The 20,488-nt window shown below is 36.5% G+C and overlaps 1 protein-coding gene across 8 annotated transcripts in view; it reads left to right on the top strand.

Annotated features, from left to right (window-relative positions):
* Positions 1–15,028: 15,028 nt before the first annotated feature.
* Positions 15,029–20,488, top strand: part of LOC129252872 (forkhead box protein O) — a 148,651-nt gene continuing 143,191 nt past the window's right edge. The window contains exons 1-2 of one of the 8 annotated variants that reach the window (XM_054891012.1): positions 15,029–15,331; positions 17,632–18,252. The gene's annotated coding sequence lies outside the window, so the exon portion shown is untranslated. Of the gene's footprint in view, positions 15,370–15,552; positions 15,570–17,124; positions 17,386–17,495; positions 18,253–20,488 lie in introns of those variants that run through there. The other 7 variants (XM_054891006.1, XM_054891011.1, XM_054891007.1 and 4 more) reach the window with 7 other exon arrangements.

The following is a 20,488-nucleotide window of genomic DNA, read 5'->3' as shown; positions in this document are numbered from 1 at the left end:
TGTTATGTTATGTTATGTTATGTTATGTTATGTTATGTTATGTTATGTTATGTTATGTTATGTTATGTTATGTTATGTTATGTTATGTTATGTTATGTTATGTTATGTTATGTTATGTTATGTTATGTTATGTTATGTTATGTTATGTTATGTTATGTTATGTTATGTTATGTTATGTTATGTTATGTTATGTTATGTTATGTTATGTTATGTTATGTTATGTTATGTTATGTTATGTTATGTTATGTTATGTTATATTATGGTATGTTATGTTATGTTATGTTATGTTATGTTATGTTATATTATGGTATGTTTTGTTATGCTATGTTGTGTTTTGTTATATTTTGGTTTGCGTGTGTGTGTGCGTTATTATGTTCATATACATAACAATGATGTGTTTATATATTATATATATGTATATATTATTGTTGTTATGTTTATATAAAAATAAATATATGTTAACATGGCAAATGTTAACTTTTCACACGCCGATCAGCAACATGAGTACAGCGGATGCACAGCGCTTACATAGCGCTTCCCACAGTAATTCCAGACGCACCGTCAGCAGAAAAGCCAACGGCAGCAACACCCCAACTGAATTAGGCCGGATGTAATGCACGCCCAACCCAAGTCAGCGATTCCCCGAAATTGCGCACGCCACCACAGGTAGCTCGGTGCATTTTAAGTTTAGGTTTTAGATTAAGAAATTTTGTAATTTTAGTTTTAAGTTGAACTCAATAAAGAGCGGTCATACCGCAATCTTTTTTAAAAAGATATTTCCACGCGAAAATCTTTAACTGGCGCCCAACGTGGGGCCAATTCGTTAACATAACGCGGGTGTGAACAAAAAAAAAAAAGGAGCCGTCTCCAGTAATAGTGTCCTAAAAATAGAAGAAGCCGCCTCCAAGTGTTCCGTTCGCGAAGTGGTACCTGAATTGGCCCCCGAACCTGGTGGACATAAAGGGCTTTTCCAAGCTGTGCCACCAACAGCTAAGAACGTGTGCCGGAAGAAGGATTCCCTGGCAAACGCGGACCATCAACAATCCGCCGCACCAACAGCTAAGAACAAGTGCCGGAAAAAGGGATTCCCTGACAAACAGGGACCATCAACAATCCGCCGCATCCAAGAGTGACGGAAAAGAGGCCCCCTAGTAGCGTAAGCAAACGGGAGACGCAAGCCGTCAGCCGCCGCACCGAATCAGTAAATCTTCATTTAAGTAAAGGTCAACAATAAAATGTTCCTGCACACTTTTATGTAAGTCTATAAATTTAAGTTATACATTTGTAAAAATCTTGAAGATATCAAATATAAAAATATTATTGTACTAAAATTTTAAATACAAAAAGTGAAGAAAAACTCAAGAGAAATTTTATGTAAGAAAAAAATTCTAAAAGAGAAATTTTGTAAGAAAATTAACGCAACTAAACAAAAGTGAAGAAAAACTCAAGAGAAATTTTATATAAGAAAAAAATTCTAAAAGAGAAATTTTGTAAGAAAATTAACGCAATTAAACAAAAAGTAAAGGAAAAATCAAGAGAAATTTTATTTAGGAAAAAAAATCTAAAAAATAGAAATTTAGTAAGGTTAAGAAAATAATACAACTAAATAAAAAAAAAAAAAATAAAATAAAATAAAAAAAATAAAACTATAATATTGCTTAACTCTGCGATTCCTACGGGACCCTCCAGAGTAGGAAAGCCCTCCTTCCTAGAAGGAGTAAAACAAATATAAAGCTTGATAAAGGACGGCTCGTACAGCCAATAACTTAATAAAATTTAAACCTAATAACATAGCTTAATTCTGCGATTCCCAACACCAGGGACCCTCCAGGATAAGAAAGCTTTCCTTCCAAGAAGGAGTAAAACAAAAATAATAATTATAAATTCATAAAGAACGGCTCGTACAGCCAGTAACTCAATAAATTGCAAATTAATAATATAGCTTAATTCTGCGATTCCCAACACCAGGGACCCTCCAGGATAAGAAAGCTCTCCTTCCAAGAAGGAGTAAAACAAATACAACAATTATAAATTCATAAAGAACGGCTCGTACAGCCAGTAACTCAATAAATTGCAAATTGTTAATATAGCTTAACTCTGCGATTCCCAACACCAGGGACCCTCCAGAGTACGAAAGCCCTCCTTCCAAGAAGGAGTAACCACATATTACACGCAAAAGCTGCGATTCACCACCTTCGGGGGGACCCTCCAGCTTTATCAATAATAATAAAAAAATAAATAAAAATAAAAAATCAAAAATTTAAATAAAAAATAAATTATAAAAATCAAGGGAAAAAGAGGAAAACTATCATGTCTAATCCAAATAACTTGGTAAGACCTCCTGTGCTAAGCGCTCCTCCTCCACAATCTGTCCCTTCCTCCTCGAATGCAAATGCATTCAACATGGAGCAATTGACGAACGTTATAGCAGGAGTCGTAAGTAACATACTTAAACAAGAGGGACGAAACTTAGTTCAAGCTGCCCTCAACCCTAATGCGAACTTTACTGACATTTCGGACGTGACTATCGATTCTAGCCTACCGAACAATATTACAGAGTTAGACAAAATTCCAGATGTAGTGAGATGTTTGCGTGAATTTTCGGGAAACCCAGGGGAATTGAATTCCTGGAAAAAGAGCGTAGATCGCATTTTGCAGATCTACGAACCGCAAAAAGGAACGCCTAAATACTATGGAATCCTCAACGTCATACGTAACAAGATTGTGGGCAATGCCGACATTGCCCTGGAATCATATAACACGCCTTTGGACTGGAAAGCGATTTCCAGATGCCTCACTTTACACTACGCGGACAAACGCGACATCGGTACCCTTGAGTACCAAATGACCTCCTTAGTGCAGGGCAACCTGACGGTCCAAGAGTTTTATCAGCGCGTCTATTCCCACCTGTCACTTATCCTTAACAAAATCGGAAGCATGGAAGTTAGTCAAGAAGCCATGCATCTAATCACGCGTACCTATCGGGATAAGGCCCTTGACACCTTTATTCGAGGACTTAGAGGCGATCTGCCAAGACTCCTCGGAATGAGAGAACCAGCGGATCTTCCACAGGCTCTTCATTTATGCCTGAAGCTGGAAAACCAGAGTTTTCGTTCTTACTACGCACTGAAAAGCAGTGACCAGAACAGGAAACCTCACAACTTTCGTCCACCCCTTCCACCAAGAAGGTCCAACAATGAGTTCTATCCTGAATTGGCATATTTGCCCCAGTCGCGACCAAACCCGGCTATCCCCAACAGAGGACATAGGCCATATTTTCAACGGTATTATCAGCCCAACATATCCCAGCAACCAAACAACCTAACACCGCGTCCGCAACCGTTTCCGTTTCCGAAACCTCAACCACGACCGGAACCAATGGACATAGATCCATCATTACGTACACGCCATGTTAATTACATGAACAGACCACGCGCTAACGACTTTTTCGGTAAGAGACCTCCGATCGATAACCCACCGGTTCCGAATAAAGTGCAAAGGAATTTCCATATAGATTCCGACCAAAATTATGGTCAAGAGCAATCTATAGCAGAACATACAAATGACTATATAGACCAGTATGATGAATTACAAGACAACGATCTGACTGACATAACAGATATACATTTTTTAGGTTAACTCACTCTTCACTGCCTTATTTTGAATGCAGACTGGAGAGTGGAAAAATAGTGAAATTTCTAATTGACACGGGATCAACGAAAAACTATATTCCACCTTCTATCGTCCCTAATCCAATTAAAAATGAATCAAACTTTTTCGCAAAATCAATAGCAGGGGACATAGAAATAAAGGAACATACTTTCCTAAAGCTTTTTAATACAGAGTCAAAATTAAAATTTTTCCTTCTCCCAACGCTACGTTCATTCCATGGTATCCTTGGAAACGATAGCCTTAAAATTCTCGAAGCTGTTATCCACATCAAAGACAATTTTATGTCAATCAAGGGTAACACCAAAATTAAAATAAAGCAACTTGAATCCAATTCAGCGAACGCAATTAACATTACAGAAGATCATATGACATCTACCCAACGAAGCAGAATCAACAATTTAGTGAACAACTTTTCTAAACTCTTTGCAGAGCCTAACGACAAACTTACTTACACTACGAAAGTTATAGGCGAAATTAGGACAAATAAAGATACCGCAGTTTACACAAGATACTACCCCTACCCAATGGCATTAAAAGGTGAGGTAGAATCCCAAATTAAAACAATGCTAGACGACGGCATTATTCGACCGTCAAGGTCACCATATAATTCACCCGTTTGGGTTGTAGCAAAAAAACCGGACTCTCAAGGCAATAAACAGTACAGAATAGTAATCGACTATCGCAAACTCAATGCGATAACCATAGCGGATCGTTATCCAATACCCCAAATTAACGAGGTACTGTCCCAATTAGGGAAAAATCAATATTTCTCAGTCCTAGATTTAAAAAGCGGATTTCATCAAATCCCATTAAAAGAATCTGATATCGAGAAAACCGCTTTCTCAATTAATAACGGCAAATATGAGTTCACGAGGTTACCATTTGGACTCAAAAACGCTCCTTCAATTTTTCAGCGCGCGCTTGATGACATTCTTCGCCATCACATTGGCAAAATTTGTTACGTTTATATCGACGACATTGTCGTATTTAGTAAATCCGAATTAGAGCATGCCCTCCACTTACAACAAATTTTTAAGACGCTTGAAGATGCTAACATGAAAATACAGCTGGACAAATGTCATTTCTTTAGAGACTCAGTAGAGTTCCTGGGATTCATAATTTCATCCAAAGGGATAACGAAAAACCCTGCAAAGGTGGAAGCAATAGCGAAGATACCATATCCAAAAACTATTAAACAACTCCGTTCATTTCTAGGCCTTTCAGGCTATTATCGCCGTTTCATAAAAGATTATGCTATGCTAACTAAACCTCTAACTTCACTCTTAAGAGGGGAAGAGGGACGTATTTCAAAAACTAAATCAGCCAAGATAAATATTGTATTGAACAGCGAAGCAAAAGATGCCTTCAACAAAGTCAAGAACTCTCTTATGTCCGATGACGTTATACTGGCATACCCCGATTTTAGTAAAGAATTTCATCTAACAACCGATGCTTCCAATTATGCCATCGGTGCAGTCCTCGCACAAGATAAGAAACCCATAGCTTTTATATCCAGAACACTTACTAAGACGGAAGAATCCTATGCGATAAACGAAAAAGAATTTCTCGCCATAATATGGGCACTAAACAATTTCAGAAACTACCTTTATGGCTCAGCCAAAGTCAATATATTTACGGACCACCAACCCTTGACCCAAGCACTAAGCAGCAAAAACAATAATGCAAAAATGAAACGCTGGAAAGCTATCCTGGAGGAATATAATCATGAACTCCATTATAAACCAGGTACGACAAACGTTGTGGCCGATGCACTTTCAAGAACGATAACCGAACCAATAAACGCTCTGTCCACAACCCAACACAGTGACGAAAGTTCATCCGATAATCTAATCCCGCACGTAGAAACTCCGATAAACGTTTTCAAAAATCAAATATTTCTAAACACTGGGTTAACTTCAACATATCAATTTAAAATAATATTTCCCACTTATCACAGACACATTTTAGAGGAACCAGTTTACAATTCAGCAAATCTAATAAGCCTCCTTAAGAGATATCTAAACCCCTCCGTAGTTAATTGCATTAAGACAGAAGAACGCATTATGGGAAAAATTCAGGAAATATACCCAATACATTTTAGCAACTATAAAATTCGATTTACTCAACTTCAAGTACAGGACGTTACAAATGAACAAGAACAGGAAGAAATTGTAATTACGACCCATAAAAGAGCACACAGAAACTACCGAGAAAATAAATCTCAAATCCTTGAAAAATACTACTTCCCATCAATGACGAAAAAGTAAAGGAGAATAAACACTCAACTATAGTAACAGAATCGGGAAAAATAATTCACAAAAGCAATATAAAAAACTAGAATAAAACTGTCTAACCTTCTTTTCAGAACTCTCTTTATTTCGACCACCGCAACAATAGACATTTATGACTACTCTACTGCTCAACTGGTTACAATCAATGACGGGACAGCAAAAATTCAAAACGGAGCCTTTAGGCTAATACATATAATCGACCTTAACAAATACGAACAATTTCTAACGGACATTTACGAATACATTTCTTCAGACATTCCTAAGGATAGCATTTTACTACCTATCCTAAAGCACGAATTAGTCCAATCTCTCCAAATCCTTGATACCCTTAAACCAGCAAACTTACGACAAAAAAGATCAATAAATATTCTAGGTACTGCCTGGAAATTTATAGCCGGATCCCCCGATCATGAGGATCTAGAAGCAATATCAAATAATCTAAACCAGCTTAACAGCAATAATGATAAACAAGTTCTAATAAACGAAATTTTTAATGAAAAAATTAATAACGTTACACAAATTGTGAATAAACTTTTTAATAATATACGGAAAGATATGAGTATAGTAAATGAAATGATTATTAATTTACAAAATAGAATTAGATTAATAAAAGAAGAATTAATAAATATTAAATATGCCGTACAATGGGCAAAGAGAGATATATTAAACTCATTATTGTTAAACAAGAACGAAATTGAAATTGCACTTGAAAAATTAGAAAATGATGAAATTCCATTTAAAAATGCGGAACAGGCATTAGAAATATCAGAAGTTAATGTTATTAGCAAAAATTTTACAATTTTTTATATGGTGAAAATACCATTAACAATTAAAGAAAATTTTCAAAAAATTATTATAAGACCTGTAATAAAGGCAAATAACACTATAATTAATGTCGAATATAGTGAAATATTAAAAGGAAACAATCAAGTTTACGGAATAAAAACTCATTGTAATAACTATAAGATAATTGAAATTTGTAAACAAAAGCAGATAGTTAATATAACTAATAGTAATTGTATACCTAGAATAATTAATAGCTTTAATTCAACTTGCACCATAAGCAACGGGCACCATATTCCACATATTGAAGAAATAAAATCAGGCATTTTACTACTTAATGGCTTTATGGGAAAAATAGATGCTGACGCAACAACCCAGAACTTGACGGGAACTCATGTTATCAACTTCCATAACTCAACATTGAAAGTTAATAATCAGATATTCATCAACTATGAGGCAATTCCTCCTCCAGCTATCCCAGCTGCCCTACAACCAGCACCAATCGAAAACGAACGGATTGAATTGCTTTCACTAAAATCTCTGCAAGAACTGCATATAAATAATACCCGAAAAATAAATCTTCTAAAGACAGTAACAAAATCAACTGGCACACTTTCACTTGGATCAATTGCAGCTATTACTTGCATAGCACTAATATTTTTCAAATTTTGGAGGAAAACTCAAAACAAAATAATCATCGCACAAAGCTTAGACAGCAACCAGATGCCTCCAGCAAGCCTCAACTTGGGTCAACTCAAAGATCTGCCAATAGATCAATCAAGATATGTAAGTTTCAATAACTTACCCTATTTCTAACAACGCTCGAGGACGAACGTTTTTAAGAGGGGAAGTGTTAACATGGCAAATGTTAACTTTTCACACGCCGATCAGCAACATGAGTACAGCGGATGCACAGCGCTTACATAGCGCTTCCCACAGTAATTCCAGACGCACCGTCAGCAGAAAAGCCAACGGCAGCAACACCCCAACTGAATTAGGCCGGATGTAATGCACGCGCAACCCAAGTCAGCGATTCCCCGAAATTGCGCACGCCACCACAGGTAGCTCGGTGCATTTTAAGTTTAGGTTTTAGATTAAGAAATTTTGTAATTTTAGTTTTAAGTTGAACTCAATAAAGAGCGGTCATACCGCAATCTTTTTTAAAAAGATATTTCCACGCGAAAATCTTTAACTTATAATAATGATGTTTATATATGTTATTATTATGTTCATGTACAAATAAATATAACAATAATATTTATATAATGCGTTATTTGTATATACAAATATAAAAATATGCATAATGATATATATGTACCGAATTTATAATTAGTGATGACTAGTTGTTAATAATACCTGTTGTTTTAATGTTTTTATTATTAATTTATTATTATATTGAAGGAAAAAATGTATGGTAATATTTACCACATACTTTATAAGACATGTTGTATACTAATATATGTATATAAACATGCATACATACATATACTTTGGTGCAATTTTCATAGTCTCATATACTTATGTCCTATGCCAATACATATAAACATGCATATATACAATTTCGCGCAATTTTCAAACAAAAAGAACAAATCTATATGTAAAGATGCATACAAATCTACGATATGATATGATAAGAAACGTAGGACATGAAAGGGAGTGTTTCTAGTGTAATGTGTCTTGAAAAAGTCAAATCGATGATGTTGCCTCTTAGTGTTGTTAACTTATTAACGCCTGATGCACAATCGAAATTGAACATATCTTTCATGAATTTGATAAATGTTTCGTAATTTTTCACGTTTGTGTAAATGTAACTTCAATCAATTCCGTTGCGATTCCATATACCTCCTTCTCTATATCCATATAAAATATCTATCAAACAAATAAAATTGAAATTTTCTTTTGAAAAATGCATCCATCAATATTTTCTTATGACGTTGTCACATTAAACTATCTTCAGTAAACCGACTTTACAGACAACCTCTTGTTTTTGTCACATGCTGACCTCGAACACCACCTCTTCACTTACCCACCACCCACACTCTTATTACTATCCATAATTATCTCAGTAGTTAACCTTTTCACCATGGTAGTTAACCACGCATTCTTATTTACCCCACTGTAACATAATTAACATTATGTACATTCTCTTTAACATCTTCTGTTATTTTTTAATACAAATCGAATGAATTCCTGTAATATTAGAAATAAATCTCAGTTTTGTAACATAGAATACATAAATAAAGTTGATTTTTTATAACCCGTACATTTCCATACATATATTTGTTTATGAAGGCCATTACCACAGAAGATTACCTCTTTTCCCCTTTTTCCTTTCTTATAACCATACATACCAACCAGCAACGCATTAAGGTTTTTCGCCACTGGGAGTGATGCTACAATAAAATATCAATTCCTACATATTTAAATACATATGCATGTATGTGGATACGTATGAATAAAATAAATACTAATTCGTCGATGCGATGTGTGGAAACCGGTCACTAGCGTAGCGTACCTCTCATTAATTATATATTGTACCTACATTTTTAATATTTTATTTTCTTTTTCAAATTGGCGACTGTTACAGTGAAACCAAGCCAATGCCACAGTGAGTTGTAATATCTAATAGGCTGTGAAAAAACGAAGGAATATTGGCATTGTATGGTAGTAAAAGCGCAGCACACGCGGCTTACAATTTCAATATTCTACTTACATACATATGTACATCTATTGGCATATAGAAAAATGTCCAATATTGCCTAGTCATTAAAGGCGGCGATAATATTCTGAACTGAATAACCTTCACTTGTGTGTACTCTGCACTGCAAGAAATGTAGATCGCAAATGAGGTGTTGACGATCAAACCAGAAACACAGAATCAGGGGGCTCGTTTCTTTTGCCTTGGTATGTGTAGTTATGAACAAAAAAGTGGATTCTTTCTTAAAAATGTTTGCGAAATCCGTTGACATGCTAATACGAGTATTTGCACATACACACGCACCTTAAGGAATATTTTCCTTATATTTATAAAGACGCCTGCAAGTATTTATATACATAAATATGTATGTATATAATGAACCGAAAATAGCCGACTTTATTCGTGGACCTGCTGCTACAACGAAAAACTAAGTTAAAGAGAATATAAAAAGTAAAAATAAATTGTAATTGTTTTTGCTTAGGGAACTCGAATATTTGCGCTTTATTGTAGTACAAAATTATTAATACTAAATGTTTCGAGTTCTCTTCTATCAGAGTGGATCAAACGGAGAGTATTTAAAAGATACTCGCACATATAAGTGCATACTTAGGTACTTACAAACCTACGAGAAATCACGCCATCATATACATATGTATGTAGGCTTATAATATGTTTACATATGTATATATAATAATGCGATTTAAGTCAAATATGCGCCGTTTTGTTCGATGACGAGTTCCCAACGAGATGCCAACTTCATAATGCCCCTCTTATAGAAGCTCGCTTCCCTATTGTCAAAAAACTCGGAGAGCCAATTTTCACAGGACTCTATTGTGGACAACTTCCGACTACCAAGCTCGTTCGCCATGGACAGAAAAAGGTGGTAATCACTTGGTGCGAGATCCGGTCTATACGGTGGATGCAAAAGAACCTCCCATCCGAGCTCCCGGAGCTTCTGGCGCGTCACCAAAGATGTGTGTGGCCTGGTGTTGTCCTGATGGAAGACAATTCGGCCTCTGTTGATCAAAGATGGCCTCTTCTGCATGAGTGCTGCATTCAAGCGGTCCAGTTGTTGGCAGTACAGGTCCGAATTGAGCGTTTGGCCATAGGGGAGCAGCTCATAGTGGATGATTCCCTGCCAATCCCATCAACACACAGAAGAACCTTCCTGGCCGTCAATCCAGGGTTGGCCACCGTCTGGGCAGCTTCACCGCTTTTCGACCTCGACCGTTTGCGCTTCACGTTGTCGTAAGTGACCCACTTTTCATCGCCAATCATCATCCGCTTCAAAAACGGGTCGATTTTGTTGCGATTCAGAAGCGATTCGCATGCATCCATACATGCAAAAATGTTTTTTTGCGTCACGTCGTGTGGCAGCCATACATCGAGCTTCTTTTTGAATCCAAGTTTCTTCAAATGGTTTATAACGGTTTGATGACTCATGCCCAGCTCTTGGCCGATGCTACGGCTGCTACTATGCCGGTCTCTTTCGATCAATTCAGCGATTTTATCGCAATTTTCGACGACAGGCCTTCGGGACCGTGACGCATCTTCGATCACCTCTGCACCAGAACGAAAACGTTGAAACCATCGTTGTGCGGTGGAAATGGAAACTGTATCGGGTCCATAAACTGCACAAATTTTATTGGCAGTATGAGATGCATTTTTGCCTTTATCGTAGTAGTACTGTAAAATATGCCGTATTTTCTCTTTATTTTACTCCATGTTTGCGACGCTATAACTCACGAACGACTAAAAGCAAACAATAATTAATCAAACACGTGTTAGCACGTGAAAAGTGCTTTCCAAAAAGCTCTAGCGTGAACCGATGCGACGAATACAACTTGAACTACGCGCTTGCAAAGACAAGCTTACGGAAATACCGCAAGACTTTTTGGCCAACCTTATATAAGTTGAATTTTCTATTTGGTCAATGCTTTTTTCTAAGGTAGGCAATATCGTTTTTGATATCTTTTGTTTGTGGCTTGTGCGTAAGCAAACTTGTGTTGCAGCTTTTGTGACCAGTTTATGTTGCAAAAAAATTTTTACGTGTATGAAAATAAAGTCAGCGTTGAAGATAAGCCTCGCCCTCGACTACCATTAACATCAACTGATGAGCCATACGTCAAGAAATCTAAGGTTTGGTGTTTAAAAATCGTCGATTGCCAATAATAAATATCGCTAATACTGTTATCATTTCATTTGGAATATGGCAAACTATTTTGAAATGTGTTTTGTGATTCAAAAAATGCAATTTCCTTTGTCGCCGAAAATACAAAATTTTTGTTTAAATACATCGGCTTCTCTTTCACCAATTCTTCAAGAGCATATCCTGAAATTTCCACAATTATTGGTCCATATCCTATTCGTATTCGCTCGATTTAGGACCATGTGGCTAAACTCTTAAGCACTAAAGAGTCACCCTGAGTAAACCGTTCCGATAGATTGAAAACATAAAAACCATAAATCAATAATGAAACAACTGTTTTGAAGATTGGAAAAGCTGTTCATATGCATGTTCCTTATCAAGGAGGTGTACGAGTACTTTGCAGGTACTGATATGGATTTAAAAAATCAAGTAAAGGATTTAAAAGTTATAAACTATTTCGAAAATGTGCGCTGTCGCTATGGTAAAGTCCATTAATTAGCCATACATATAATCATATATATGGATTAAAAAATAATACTTAATCATAGCATTTCATCGATAATTTTTTCGAAGTAAAAAGGAATCGTTAGAAGTACGAGTAAAAACTAAAGTATTAAGGGGAAAGATACCAGTAAAAGGCCATATTTTCCCTGATTTTCATTAAAATTATTTAAAATGAAGAAGTCAATATATTTTTTCTCAAAATTGTAATGCCATAAAAAGATATGTGCAAAATTTTATGGAGATCGGTCAATAACTTTTCGAGTTATCGTGTACGCCAATTCGAAAAATATAGTTTTGAGAAAAACACGTCTGAAGTCGGCAACGTAACTATACCCCTCCCAGCGCTGGAACGCAAAGAATAGAGTCGTCACGGTTGACGATCTGTAATATAAGAAATACTTAAATTTACGTTCTAAACATTTTTTTTAATATCTATTTCGTTTCCTTTATGCTGTTACATACAACCTTTATGTGGAAAAATTATAATGTATATTATTATGTTTTTAATTAAATTTTTTGTTTTTAATTTATTAATTATTTATAAATTTTTCACGTTTTCTGAGTTCCCATATAAAATAGTTCAAATTTCTTAGAGTATAATTTTTTTAAAAATTGGCCGAATGGGTTGGTGCGTGATTACCATTCGGAATTCACAGAGAGTTCGTTGGTTCGAATCTCGGTGGAAGCAAAATTAATAAAAACATTTTTCTAATAGCGGTCGCCCCTCGGCAGGCAATGGCAAACCTCCGAGTGTATTTCTGCCATGAAAAAGCTCCTCAAAAAAATATCTGCCGTTCGGAGTCGGCTTGAAACTGTAGGTCCCTCCATTTGTGGAACAACATCAACACGCACACCACAAATAGGAGGAGGAGCTCGGCCAAACACCTAACAGAAGTGTACGCGCCAATTATTTTTTTTTATTTTTTTTTTTATAATTTTTTTAACATTTGTGAAGAAAAATAAAAGAAGAGGCTAAATAATATCAATCTGTAAAACGTTGGCGCCATGGGTAAATACCAAATAAAAAAACAAAAAATCGAGTACATGTATTGTTTTTTGCCAACGACAAAATGTTAATTTTTTTAGGCCATCCTAACGTATGCATGTATTTACGTATAAACCTGTATAATGGTTATTACAATCTGGTTGCGATAATTTCTGTTCTTCGAACAGACGTAGATAAATTTCTGAATTGATAACATTCCAGTATATTGTTGGGACAACCGTTTATGTGAAAATTTGGCTTACTTAAAAAGCTCATGCATTAACCCGTCAACATAAATGTATTCAATTATTCATTATTTTTTCAAATAACCTATATTCGTGCCTAACGAAATAAAAACATGTTTATACTGGCATGTAAACTTATACACCAAAATGCTCAGAATGATGAACGTAATTGATTTAGTTAAAAACTAATGCATATGATACCCTTCTCTTAAGGTAGTTTGGTGTTGAAAATACGCGAAATCGGTTAATAACCACGGCCGCCTTTCATATGATATTTTCAGATACCCATTAAATTAATTTTTTACTATAAACTTAAGAAAGAGTGATGAAAGATCACCGAAAATCTAATCCTGCAAATTGGATTTTCAGGGTTGGAATGTATTAATAGTTGCCCTTGAAACTTCACTGCTTTGTTGTTGTTGTGGTAACTGCCTAAAACATTTGCAAATATATTTCGTTAATGCTGCTGAAGTGACAGTCTAAGAATATAAAACCCGGTCACAACGATGGTGTCTCTTATTTGAGTCGCTCTAATTTTAATATATGGAAAAATTATTTAACCTTTCTCTCAACTGTGCGGCAAATAGTAGTTTATCTGTGGATTTCAATAAATTCGGTTGCTGGTGACGCAAGGAAAAAGTTCCTATGCAATACCTACGTACGTATAAGTACATACATACTTACATCTTGAGTTCACTTAAGGTTCCAACTAATGTCAGTTCAGCCGATCGAAAAATGTCGTCCGAGGCCGATTTCGACAGCCAATTAAAATTAAGCATTAGAAAATATCTGCATGTGCATCTGCATACGGATGGAAAAGTAGGGGAGCCTCAAGAGCAAGCCTACTTCGCATTGTATTTATATATTTACTCATATATGTATGCACGTATGTTCTAGACTTTCCTCGAAACAGAGTTCGCTGTGAAGGGAGACGGCATTTATAAAAGCTACGCTGGCCATTTTCAAACCAGCGACTAAAATTAGTATTTTATCTCTATCACCCTTTAAAAAAAAAATTTTTTGTGATTCGAACCAAGGATTTCGGATCGGAAGCCCACATTGCTAGCCGCTGGGCTATCGCGCTGTGCTGTCGCCGCAAAATAATGTATCATAAATCTGCTTACCATACCAAAGACCATACACTTTGCAAACACATTTCGGTGGAAACAGTTGACAGTTCTCCCAAACACAACTCCTGCAAACACGGTGTTTGCTTTTGGTGGAAACGTAATATAAGCCTACAAAAGTTGTTTATGTGTTTCCGAATGATTTTGCAATTGTGAGCCACTGTGCCTGCTGCGTATCAAATGCGCGCGATTAGCGCTCACTAACACTATAGTGAGTATGAATGCGAACTCAATTGCTTGAGAGCGAAATGAACACAAACATTAGCTCCCATCAAGCGCCCACGGCAAGTGAGTAAGAATGAACGCTTTTGGAATGTATGTCAACGTAGTGCTGCTCTACTACGCCAAATTGGCTGAATGGAAACATTGGGAATGGGGCTGTGCTTTTGATTGTTGATGATGGGGTCGCATGACGTTAACATCCTCGGCGCTGCCGCTGACGACGTCATCGTCTTCGCTGCCGTACCCGTTGCCTTCGATGTGCTTTGTGCTTGGTGGTGGTTGTAGCGATTTTGCTCTGACTACTTGGTTGCTGCTGCACTCGGTTTTGCAACCACCGACTAGCCAGTTATCGTGACGAAGCTGGTGGAGCCTGAAAAGCTTGCACGTACAGCTATTTCGCCCCATATGGCGCTAACCGACAAGACTTACGACGACTACTACGCCGTTGATACGAAACGACAACGATTCGGCATCCACAAAGTCGATGTGTAAGCACTGTGTTGTTGGCGCTGCCGCCTCTCGTTGGTATCACTAGTGTTTGCTGTTGCTGCTGCCACCGAGACGGACTGTGGCGCTTTTGGGATCCGCTGTACGAGTCAGTTGTCTGTTCGCATCCAACTAGAAAGCAAGTAGTTTCTGTACTAGAGTTTCTTCGGTAAGAAGCCACGAGGTCGTTCGCTGCGTTAGCAATTTGTGAGTGATATTTATTTTCATACGACGTTTATTACTCGTTACTTTTAATCATAATCGACAAAGTTAGCGAGTGCGACGACGAAAGTAATTTCAACAGCAACCGGATTAAGTGACTGACTTGATGATAGCCCTAGTGGAGGTCTAATAAAAATTATAATAATACAAAATAAAAAAATCTTGAAGAATTTACGATTTCAAGCGTAGGTCGAAAAAGTTAATAAAGAAAAGAAAAATTTACAAAAACACGTAATAGAAAAAACGAACGAAAGAAAGAGAAGGAAAGCAGAAGAACCAATATTTATTAGTGTTTAAATGTGTTTGTGAATAAAAATCGTAAAAGGCAAAAATATGCGCGAAAGGCGAGAAGCGAAAAAACGAAATAGCGCACAAACTAAAATATCAGTGAACAAAAAAATTAAATAATAAGAAAATGCTAGGGAGTAGCCTCCAATTGGCGGGCGGGCGGACGATGGAAAAACGCATTTTTTACCAGAAGCAATTTTTATTTATTCTAGAGTGGAGGAAATTAAGCAAGCGAACTAATATGTATATGTGAAACATTTGTATATCGAAATGTTTTGCGCTGCCAAGCAATAAAATCAACTACTCCAAGGCAAATTGCGCGTTCATCGCGATCACCTAATCACATAAATTTAGAATAAAAAAAAATATTTTTAGAAAATGTTTCGCTAATGATGTGCGATAGCCGCCTGTTGGTGAGCGATCGCAACGCGGGAGGGAGTGAGGGAGTTCGGTGATCCTATGCCGTATTAGTCTGCCAGAAACGAGAAGAGTTTACGTTTAAAAAAAAAAAGTTCCCTACATTTATGGGGAATACTGCTGAAATGACTGTCCTGGGCCGGGTCGTTTCGGTAACGTAGAATCTACCCTCGAGGAAACGATCAGGTAGTACTGCTAACGATTGCTTACTACTAAACAACTTTTCGCGCCAATTCGAGTGCTATTATGTGTTTCAGAACTCCAAAGAAAAATGGAGTCCACCAGTTAAATGTAGCAGTGTACACTTCAACTAGTTCTGTTTTGAAATCACAATATTTCTGTGATATTAGAGCACATTTTAAGCGCGTATGCTTCTGTTTTTGTGGTATTGCTACTACACAAAATTTGATTTTCATTAAAAAGTGATGCGAAATTGAATTGATGACGCGACGTCTACTCGCTAAACTTTTTTTAAGCAGCAAGCGCTCTGTCATTACAACTTTCATACAATATATTATTGACGCCTCAAGCGTATCGCTGATTTCGCCTTAGTGATTCCCCATTGTAACAGCCGGTCCACTGAGCGCGGTTCACTTCGAATTTCACTAATCCATTACTCGCTTCTCAGCGCAGTTTGTGGCTGTTATACTCCACTCAGCTTAATATTGATCGTTGTCGCGACTGGGTTGCCTTTCTGGATTTGACTGCGTTGTTTCCTTTCCACTTAAAATAAACACTTAATACTATACATATGCACCACTACTAGCTGCTAGCGGTTGATCATACTCTGCCTCGTTGCCGTACTGAGAGATACGAGTCAGTCAGCTAGCCTATGAGGTAGGCACGCAAGCACACAAGCACGCAGGCAGACTGGCAAGCAGGCAGGCAGGCGGTCAAACCATCAGACAGGCAGCCCATGTGCTATGTGCGCGGTCAGTCGTTTGGCCGCTGCTTCTCGGCTCAGTATGCTATTTAGTTATTCACTCAGTCGCATAGTTAGCGAAAACAAAAATTAAAAAAATACCAACATTGCCATCGAAACGAGTTTTTCTTTTTATTTCAACTTATCTTTTACTTTCTTCGTTTTTTTTTCTTGTGTCTGTGCCTGAAATGTCAGTTCAGTGCCAGAGTCGGATTGCGACGTTGTGCTGTATAGTATCTGTGGATCTGTGGTGTACAAATTGTGTGAGATAATATACCATACTGAAAGAAAGAATGAAAATAATTTTAGATTTAGCAGCAACAAAATTCAAAATAAAATATAAACAAAGTAGTGTCACGGCGCAATTCTTGGAGGTACATACATATACATACATACTTATACGTGTATAATTGACTGCGATCAGTCCTACTCAGCAAATGGGTTAATTTCTTCCACTCTCTTTCGTTCATTTCGACCACAATAGTGTTGTGCTTTCAGAAGCTGCTTAATATTGAAACATAAATAACAAATTTATACAACACAGTGCATCTAAAAAGTTATACTTAGTACAAACATATAATTTATTAAACACCATATATTTTATTTATTCGGAAAAGAAGCTAAATCAGTTCAACGTGTAAACGCGGCGCAGAAACTTATGAACACGAGCAATCAGGCCAGCATCTAGAGCACATTCAATCCATAGAAGAATAAAAGAAGCGCTAGAATAATATGCTGATTTGCGCATGAGGCAGTAATTGAATGAGTTTGGCGTTGAGAAAAATTAATTGTGTTTGAAAGGCCTAAAATAGAGTATCACACGTGTTTTGGTTCTGTGTGACCATTCAAAAGTGACAACAGACAACAATAAAACACCAGAGTGACAGTGTTAAGTAACATAGTAAAATAAGGTAAACAAAAATACGTGGAAAAGTGTGTTCAGGTGCGGTAAGTTTGTCGATAAAGAAAAGTGAAAAGTGTAGCAGAGTGAAAAAATCGTGGTATTGAAAGTGAACGTTTAAGTTGGGATAGAGTTAGAGAGCAAGATAAAGATATACAGAGAGAGAGAGAGAGAGAGCGCAAACGAGCAAAAACAAAATAAATATCTGTATGTATTATAATCCCGGCCAAAACTGCTCTGTAACGATAAACTACAAGATTTTGCAACAACATTGTGTCAGTAAAAAACATAAGAAATCCAACAACTGCAGGAAGATCACTGTGTCGAAGGTGAATCTGATGTAAGTATTTTGAGAGTTGTCATTTATGAAAAACATTTTTTTTAAATTAAATTCGCAGTAACAGAATTCTTCTGTTTTAACAGTTATTATATCTTTATTGCAAAGAGTAGTTTTGGAACTATCCAACTTCAGTTAAAAATAAAAAGTTTTGATAATAAATATTATTAAGTATTCAATAATACGGCCAGATATTAATTGAATTTTAGTTTTTTTTCATTATTGTTATAAAATGAGTTTTAAAAATCCCTTCGTTTTTAAATTAAATTGGAAGTTATCGCATAGTTTTCCTGATATTTCTGTTCATATATGTATGTATATATGTTTCCACATGAATTTGATATGTTTTGTTAACGGTCTGATTAAAGGAATCAACAGCGTTGAAAAACGTTGACTTCGCATTTTATATTTGACGTTCGGCAACAAAAAGAAGTCGTTAGGTACCGCATCAGGGCTGTAAGGCGAATGACCCATTAAGTCGATATTTTGAGTGCTCATAAACTCTCTTGTGTAAGCCGATACGTGAGAGCTTGTTTTGTTTTGGTGAAGAATGAGTCGTCCGTGGTTAAATATCCTCAACACTTCTATGCACCAATCGACACGAATACTTTTTTAGGCAATTGTCAAACGCTATCCAACGAGAATTAATCTTCTTGACGATCGATCAAATGTTCAAGCAATATTGAATCTATGTTAGTCCCATTAATGCCCAAGGATTCCTCTATCTTGCGTTATGTCACATGGCGATTTTGATTTATCAATTGCCCCACAACAACTACGCACACAAAAGCCTTCACGAAAATCATCTTGTAATGATCAATGGCCAAGTTGGAACTCTTTGTAGAAGCATTTCACAGTGATTGAGAGTGCCACGCCAAGAGCCAAAGATCAATTTAACACACTCCTGTCTCGATAATCCACGTCGAAAATCGTAATTAATCGTCGCACGAAAATGTTCACTCGTTATTTCCATCTTTTGAGCGAGATGAACTTTTTAAAATGTGAAGAGCTTGAAAACTCTAAATGATAATACAAAACATGGATATTATCTGGTAGATAATTTCATGAGACTTTCGCAACACGATATCCGGTATACGTCTGCCGTGACTACGAGTTACATGGCCCATTCGATAAGTCGAACTTTTGACTACTTTTTCCAATAAGTATGGCCGTATGGCCTCAATGGTTGCTTAAATATTGCCATTAATCGATTGTTGAGCGCTTTGTGTGGCAAGTTGCGTCGTCTGGTTCTAACGAAATGTCGCCGATGCTTAGCTGACTAATTTTTGGAAACAAAAATTCAATCAGCATGGCTCGATAGCGCTTGCCATTCACAAATTTCCAAAGTGTGGAAGAGTTGTTCTGCTATTAAAAGATTAATCATGGCTTGGCAAACCTTACTGAAATGTCAACACATTTTGTCCTTCTCAGCTGCCAAACTATAGATATAGATAAAAAATACCGAACTTTTCGATAAAAATATGGAATTACAGTTCATTACACGTAATTGTGCAAAGGCGACCTTGTTTAAAGGCAACCCTTATATTGAAATGAAAACACAAGTATTAGTGAAATGGATGTTTGCAGTGTCAAATCACATTTGCAGTTACAAAAATGTTAGAAGCAGATTTTTTCTAATAAAACTATTTTAAAATAACACTCTATTGACTTAAACACTACTACAGTCAACTTAAAACAACTTTTAAGTTTAGAATGAAATGAAAGCGATTTTAAAATTTCGAGGAGAATAAAAATTTGGTAAAATTTAAAATATTCGTCGCAACTTAACTACCATAGGAACATTTTTTTCTAAAAGCAGTCGGTCCTCGCTAGGCAATGCAAACCTGCGACTGTATTTGTACCATGAAAAAGCAACTCATAAAAAAATCATTTGCCATTCGAAGTCGACTTAAAACTGGAGCTCGGCCAAACACACATTCTTCCGCATCTTAAGCAATTCTTCACGTCTGATGTCATAATGTCTGGATTGTCTCTCATACTCAAGATAATACGTCTCGTCTCCAGTAATGATGCGTTTACTGAAATTTGAGTAGGATGCAGCCTTGGATCTCATGTCTCACCGCGGTCCCTTTTTTACTACAAATTCCATATCATGTACTACAATGTCTTGAACGGAACCATAAGCAATAATCAAGTCTGGGGGAGGAGTTTTTGATGGTTAATTTGAGAGTATTGATTAAACTTTCTTTCACTTTATTATTTTTTCTAATTTTCGATG

Source organism: Anastrepha obliqua, chromosome 1 (assembly GCF_027943255.1).
Source record: "Anastrepha obliqua isolate idAnaObli1 chromosome 1, idAnaObli1_1.0, whole genome shotgun sequence".
NCBI classification, from domain to species: Eukaryota; Metazoa; Arthropoda; class Insecta; order Diptera; family Tephritidae; genus Anastrepha; species Anastrepha obliqua.
Note: the sequence above shows the minus strand (reverse complement) of the source record. Positions and strands in the feature narration are given on the sequence as shown.